Source organism: Peromyscus leucopus, chromosome 20 (genome assembly GCF_004664715.2).
Source record: "Peromyscus leucopus breed LL Stock chromosome 20, UCI_PerLeu_2.1, whole genome shotgun sequence".
In the NCBI taxonomy this organism is placed as follows: domain Eukaryota; kingdom Metazoa; phylum Chordata; class Mammalia; order Rodentia; family Cricetidae; genus Peromyscus; species Peromyscus leucopus.
The window spans coordinates 38,471,530-38,479,254 of NC_051080.1; the positions used below are offsets into that span (position 1 = coordinate 38,471,530).

Genomic DNA, 7,725 nt, shown 5'->3' on the forward strand with positions numbered 1-7,725 from the left:
GTTAATTTGTGGCTCACAGTTTCCCAGGGTTAGTTAGAATCTACTACTATCATGGTGGGGAGCATGGCAGCAGGTAGGCAGGTGTGGAGATGGAGGAGTAGCTGAGTGCTCACATCTTAATCCATAAGCACAAGGCACAGAGAGCTAACTAGGAATAGCATGGATTTTTGAAACCTCAGAGCTCTTCCCTGGTGAGACGTCCTCTCCAACAAGACCACACCTCCTAATCCTTCCCAAACAGTTTCACCAATGGGGGAGAGGCAATTTTTTTAAATATAGAAGCCTATGGTATGGGGCTATTCTCTTTTTGGTTTCTCTATATAACACCCCTGGCTGTCCTGGAACTCTCTCTGTAGACCAGACTGGCCTCGGACTCACAGAGATCCGCCTGCCTCTGCCTCCAGAATGCTGGGATTTAAGGTATACACTACCACGTCTGGCTATTCTTATTCAAACCACCACATTTCATTCTAGTCCCCTATAGGCTTGTGGCTGTGTCTTAATGCAAAATGCATTTAGTCCAACTTTGAAAATTCCCATAGTCTTTCAGTCTCAATATAGTTTAAAAGTCCAAAGTTCCAAAAAAACAATAAATAAATAAAAGCCCAAAGTCTCTTCTGAGACCCAAAGCAATCTCTTAGTTGTAACTCCCACCCCCACCCCGTAAAATCAAAGTGCAAACTGCATACTTTCAAGATACAGTGGTACAGAATATACATTGCTATTCTACATGAAAGGAAAGGGGCCGACATAGTGAGGAAAAACTGGACCAAAGTTAAAACTGAAACCAGCAGGACAAACTCCAAATCTTTGTTGTTTTTTTGAGACAGGGTCTCTCTGTGTAACCACCCTGGCTGTCCTGGAACTCACTCTGTAGACCAGGCTGGCCTCAAACTCAGAGAGATCCACCTGTCTCTGGAGTGTTGTGATTAAAGGCTGTAGCTTTATGTCTGATGTCAAAGGGCTTAGATAGCTCTGCCCTTCTCTTTTGCAGACAACATGCTTTTCCCTCTTGGGCTACTTCCACTCCCTAAATACAGCTTTTGGCAGGTATATCTAACACAATCCAGGCTTCACTTGGACAGCTTCATTCAATGGCCTCGCAGGGTCTCTATGCAGTGACTCCCTGGCCACATGGCTGGCTTCAGTGGCTCTCCTTAACCTTGGATAATTTCATGTTGGGGAATATTATTTTAAGGTGTGTTACTTTTGTTTATGTTGCATTTTTTTTAACTCTGTGAAGCTGTGTTACTTTGTCTAAAACATCTGATGGTCTAATAAAGAACTGGTGGCCAGTGGCAAGACAGGAGAAAGGATAGGTGGGGCTGGCAGGCAGACAGAATAAATAGAGGGAGAAATCTGGGAGGAGGAGAAGAAAGAAGAAGGAATGAGAGAACAAGGAGAGGAGGACATCAGGGGCCAGCCCTCAACTACACAGCAAGCCATGGAGTAAGACACAAAGAAAGGTATATAGAAATAGAGAAAGGTAAAAGCCCAAAGACAAACTCTAGACAGGATAATCTAAAGTTAAGGAAAGCTAGCTAGAGACAAGCCAAGCTAAAGCAGACATTTATAATTAAGTATAAGCCTACATGTGCGATTTATTTGGGAGCTGGGTGGAGGGCCCCCCAAGAGAGTAAAGAAAACAATTTCACAACCCCTTTACTCAAGTATCCTTCATGATTCTAAAGCTGGAACTACATGGCCGATGTGAACCTGCCAAGTTTGGCTGCCCACTTAATGTGGACCCAGGCCTTGAGTAAGATTTGAATAACATTTGCATAAACTTTGTGTTGTTGCTTTTTAGGAGTAGAAAACTCCTACAGCTTTTTCCCTTCAGACTTTTGGGACTAGCTTTGTGGGGTTTTACTCTGAGGGTACCACTCCCCTTACTCTATTTCACATCAAGACTCTCCTTATCTCTTTGAGCACAGCCTTGACTCCAACATCACAAATCCTGATGCTCTTTTTCTCCTCAGACTGTGCCTTGTGCCTTCTTGCTGTGTTTGTTCTTTCTCATTATAGACCTGCAGAAGAGTGATTACTAATAACCATACAACAGCGTCAATATTAGGCTGTCTTGAAATCTCCTATGCCAAGGAAAGTAGTTCATTGTTTTTTAATTTAGCCTCAGGCATATACTTAGGGAAAGGGCGGAAAGCAACCACATTCTCTTGTTAGTTGTTTTTGTTTTTTGCTCTTTTGGGGGACCCACCTCCCAGCTCCCAGATAAATCACACATGGGGCCTTGTTCTTAATTATAAATACCTAGCCTTAGCTTAGCTTGTTGTCAGCTTTTCTTTAAATTATCCTGTCTACCTTTTGCCTCTGGGATTTTTCCTTTTCTTACTTCTGTATATTGTACTTTCACTCTTACTCCATGGCTGGCTGTGTGGCTGTGTGGTTGGTCCCTAGCATTCTCCACTCCTTGTTCTCTTGCTCTTTATTCTTTTTCTTCCATATTTCTCCTTCTATTTATTCTCTCTGTGTGTCAGCCCTGCCTATCCTTTCTCTTGTCCCATTATTGGCCATTCAATTCTTTATTAGACCACTAGGTATTTTACACAGGCACAGTAACACACCTTCACAGGGTTAAACAAACACAACATAAAAGAATGTAACATATCTTTGCATCATTAAAGCAAATGTTCTGCAGCATAAACAAATGTAACCCATCTTAAAATAATATTCTACAGCAACATTCTTTGCCAAAACACTACACAAATTTAGCCCAGTTGTGACTGTTTTTTCCCTCTGAAACATCATGAGCTGTTACGATGATGTTCCATACGACCCATATGGATCCAACTATGATCCATGGTCCACATTATTCTCAGCACCCAAGTTCCTATTAGACTGGTCTGTTAAGCCGCATTTATAATGTTCAGGAGTTTTCCTAGTCCCGAGTCCCAAAGTCTTCCACATTCCTCCAAAAACCCTAGCATGATCAGGGTTGTCACAGTAAGAGCCACTTCCTGGTACCCACTGCTGTCTTCGTAATTTTCTATTGCTGTGATAAAACACCACGACCATGGCAATTTATAGAGGAAATGGCTTATGTGGTGTTTACAGTTTCAGAAGGTAAAACCATAACCATGGTTGAAGAGCATGGCAACAGTCAGATATTCATGGCATTAAAGCAGTAGTTGAGAGCTCATATATTTAACCACAAGCACAAGGCAGAGAGAGCTAACTGGGCATGGAATAGGATTTTTGTTTGTTTAGTTTTTAGTTTTTTGTTTTTTGGTTTTTTTTTTTTCAAGACAGGGTTTCTTTGTGTAACAGCCCTGGCTGTCCTGAAACTCACTCTGTAGACCAGAATGGCCTCGAACTCACAGAGATCTGCTTGCCTCTGCCTCCTGAGTGCTGGGATTAAAGGCGTTTAGCACTAACACCTGGCTAGAATGAGGTTTTGAAACCTCAATGTCCACCCTGATTGACATGGCCCTCCAACAGAGCCACATCTTCTAATCCTTCCCAAACAGTTTTACTAACTGAGGACCAAGTATTCAGATATAGAGTCTAAGGGTGTTGTTGTCAAATATTATTTTAAGATGTGTTACTTTTGTTAATGTTGCATTTGTTTAACCCTGTGAAGCTGTGTTACTGTGCCTGTGTAAAGCACCTGATTGGTCTAATAAAGAGCTGAACGTCCAATAGCAAGGCAAGAAAGAGAGAGAGATAGGAGGGGCTGGTGGACAGAGAGAATAAATAGAAGGAGAAATCTTCAAGGTGGAAGAAGTAGCCAGAGAAGGAGGAGGACTACAGGGCCAGCCACCCAGCTACACAGCAAGCCATGGAGTGAGAGTAAGATTTACAGAAGCAAGAAAACTGGAAAAGCCCAGAGGCAAAAGACAGATGGGTTCATCTAAAGTTAAGGAAAGCTGGCTAGAAACTAAGCCAAGCTAAGGCCAGGCATTTATAAATAAGAATAAGCCTCCATGTGTGATTTATTTGGGAGCTGGGTGGCGGGACCCCCAAAAACAGTAAAACCCACCGACAACAGGGGGCCATTCTTACTCAATCCACAGCCAACCTCAAAGCTGCCCCCCAATGAAATGTTTCCTCCACTATGACCACATCTAGTGTAGTGGTCTTTCTCAAGCAGTGCCACCAACTGGGGATCAGGTTTTCAAATTCCAGAACCTTTGAGGGATATTTGCATTCAAACTACCACGAAAGCCCAACATACAGGTACTAAATGACCAGAAAGGTCGCTGTCTCTTAGGGTATGCTTGTCCAAGATATCTCCTTCTGTGCCAGACTCAGATGCTCCCATCTCATAAGTCTTGGTGACTTGGTCACTCATTTCTGTGATGGGTTTCACTTGCTCATTTAGGGGATGAGTCTCTGTGATGTCACATGGTGGATGTTCCTTTGGTCAGTGGTCAGTTTGCAGTAACAGTAGTGACAGGCATCTCACCACCCCCCTCCCACCCACCCCCCACCCCCTGGTCTGGTGCACACACCATTGCACACAGCAGCCCTGGCTCCTGGTTCTGCTACTTCACTGGCCTGAAGCCTCATCAGTTTCTCTGCATGCTCGTCTTCCTTCAGACTGGTAAAGAAAGTATTTGATAGGTGGGTGGTGGTGACACATGCCTTTAAATCCCAGCACTTGGGAGGCAGAGGCAGATCTCTGAGTTCAAGGCCAGCCTGATCTACCAAGTAAGTTCCAGGATGGCCAAGGCTGTAACACAGAGAAATCCTGTCTCAAAATATCGGAAAGAAAAGAAGTATTTGGCAAAGGTCTCCAAAGCCACACTATTTAGATACAAACAGTAAGACACGGAGAGAGGAAGTGACACCCGATTGATATGGCGATGGATTGCAGCATCTCAGGCCTGAGGGCAGTTCTGGTATACTGGTGGAGAGGACTCTGTTGTTATGGCAACAGCTTGGTGAAATGTGATGGTTAGTGAAATGTGACAGGATCTAGAATCCCCTGGGAGATGGGCCCCTGGGTGTGCCCGTGGGGCATTAGCTTGGTTACATTAATTGATGTGGGAAGACCCATCTTGACTGTGGGCGGGGCCACATGAATGGAGAAGGGGAAGACAGCAGCAGCCACACGCATTGCCCTCTTCTGACTGATGATGCAATGTGATCAACCGCTTCTCAGACCTAATGCCTTGACTTCCCTGCCGTAATGAACTGCACCCTGAACGGTGAGCTAAAATAAGCCCTCTCTCCCTTAGTTTGCTGTTGTCAAAGTTTTTTTTTTTTTTTTTTTTTTTAATTTTTTTTATTTGTCACAGCAACAGGAAGAGAAACTAAGATGAGAGGCATAGTACTGGGGTGTTGACGCTTTGGGGTAGTCCCAGGATGTTGGGAGGAGGTGGTGATGGTCTGCTGGTTCTGACCATTCAACTGGGATCCTTGAGTATTTTCTGTTCAGAGAGTGTTGAAACAGTACACTACAGAAAGTCTCTGTGAAGATTTCTGAGATAAAAGTCTTGTTATGTAACCCAGGATTGCTCTGAACTCATGATTCTTAGCCTCTCAAGTCCTGGCATTACTGGCCTATGCCATGACATGTCTTAGTATATAGCAGTAGCTAGCCTGAAGCTGGCCAGGTTGGCCAAGATGGTCTTAGACAATCTGTCTTCTGCCTTGTGAATTCTGGGAATACAGTCTTGGTCACCACTCTTAGCAGCATGTTCTCCCCCCCACTCCCCCCCCCATTCCTCCTTGCATGCCTATGTGTGTGTATGCATGTTCACACACATATGTGCATGTATGCATGCTCACACATATATGTTTGTGTGTATGCATGTTCACACATATATGTGTGTGTTTGCATGTTCACACATATATGTTTGTGTGTATGCATGTTCACACATATATGTTTGTGTGTATGCATGTTTACACGTATATGTGTGTGTTTGCATGTTCACACATATATGTGTGTGTATGCATGTTCACACATATATGTGTGTTTGCATGTTCACACATATATGTGTGTGTATGCATGTTCACACATATATGTGCGTGTATGCATGTGGAGGCTATAAGTTGACGTTAAGTATCTTCCGCCATCACTCCCCACCGTATTTACTGGTGAAGAAAGTATTTGGCAAACTTTTTCAAAGCCACATTATTGGGATGCAGATGTGTGAAAGAGAGAACATGGTGACTCCAGGTTGGTATGGTAATTGATGGCAGCATCTTAGTCTTGGATTAGTCTTGTCGTCTGTCTGTCTGTCTCTGGCAGGATCTCTCACTGAACCAGGAGCTCACCTATTCAACTAGCCAGTTTGCCCTATCTCTGTCTCTGCTTGAATCCCACTTGAATGCTGGGATTACAGGTGGACCACCATGCCTGGAACCACAGCCCTCACGTTGGCCTTGCACGCATGTCATCCAAGTAGCCGGTCCTCAGCTTCTGCACTGGCTTCTTATATTGATGCTGAGAAGTAAGTTATGCTAAGAAGTGCATGCTGGCTTTAGTGATGATTAATTTTTGTTTTTGGCGGCGGCGGTGGCAGGGGTGGGAGGGGGTGAGGTTGGGCGTGGAGGTTGTGGGAAGTCTGGGGACTGAATAAGGTTATAAACAGCATGGTCTGCCCTTGAGCTACATCCCCAACCCCCAATGAAACGCTTCCTCTGCAGCAAATACAACTCTCCATCCGTAATTGTAAATCATCCATGAGTGGGGAGGAAGCTGGGTGATTGTGGAAAGCTGTCAGGGTACAGCCTTTACCATCTCAGTCCATGTGCTAGTGACGACCTGCGTGAGACTCTCAATGAGAGCAGACCTGCTGACGTTCTCCACTGAAGGACACGGGAGACCCTCACCTGAGACTCCAACTAGTCCCTCCCGTGCTCCCTGACCAGCCAGGGTTTCTCTGTGTAGCCCTGGCTGTCCTGGAACTCATTTTGTAGACCAGGCTAGCCTTGAACTCACAGAGATCCGCCTGCCTCTGCCTCCTGAGTGCTGGGATTAAAGGAGCATGCCACCACCGCCCGGCAGCTGTGTGTAATTCTATCCCAGCTTCACACGAGAAAATGGGAGAACTGGTTCAGCAGATGAAGGGGGTGCCACCAAGGCTGATTACCTAGGTCTCTCCTTTCTTCACATGCAGGAAGGAGAGAACTGACTTTAAAAAGTTGTCTGTTGGGGCTGGAGAGATGGCTCAGAGGTTAAGAACACTGACTGCTCTTTCAGAGGTCCTGAGTTCAATTCCCAGCACCCATATGGTGGCTCACAACCATCTATAAGGAGATCTTGCTTCCTCTTCTGGCCTGCAAGGATACATGCAAACAGAACACTGTATACATAATAAATAAATCAATCTTTAAAAAAAAAAGTTGTCTATTGACTTCGATGTTGGGCCCCCAACACACACACACATACACACAAACACACACATGAATGCATGCACATGAGCACTTAGATAAATGAATGTAATTTTTCCAATAAGAAGGTGCTGGAATGCCAACTAAAGAGAGATTTCCATCTTTTGAAAGGTCGTGTCCGCCAGGCGGTGGTGGCACACACCTTTAATCCCAGGGTTAATCCCTTTGAGCCAGGGTTTCTCTATGTAACAGTCTTGGCTGTCCTGGAACTCGTTTTGTAGACCAGGCTGGCCTCGAACTCACAGAAATCAGCTTGCCTCTGCCTCCTGAGTGCTGGGATTAAAGGCATGTGCCACCACTGCCCAGCCTATTTTGTGTGTGTGTGTGTGTGTGTGTATGTGTGTGTGTGTATTTTGAGGCAAAGTG

At 44.8% G+C, this 7,725-nt stretch overlaps 1 long non-coding RNA gene across 1 annotated transcript; it reads left to right on the forward strand.

Moving 5' to 3' along the window:
* The first annotated feature begins 5,018 nt into the window (after positions 1 to 5,018).
* Positions 5,019 to 7,127, forward strand: LOC119086325. The gene is made up of 3 exons (XR_005089573.1): positions 5,019 to 5,168; positions 6,215 to 6,416; positions 7,086 to 7,127. It is a non-coding gene; the product is annotated as an uncharacterized LOC119086325 (long non-coding RNA).
* Positions 7,128 to 7,725: the final 598 nt, after the last annotated feature.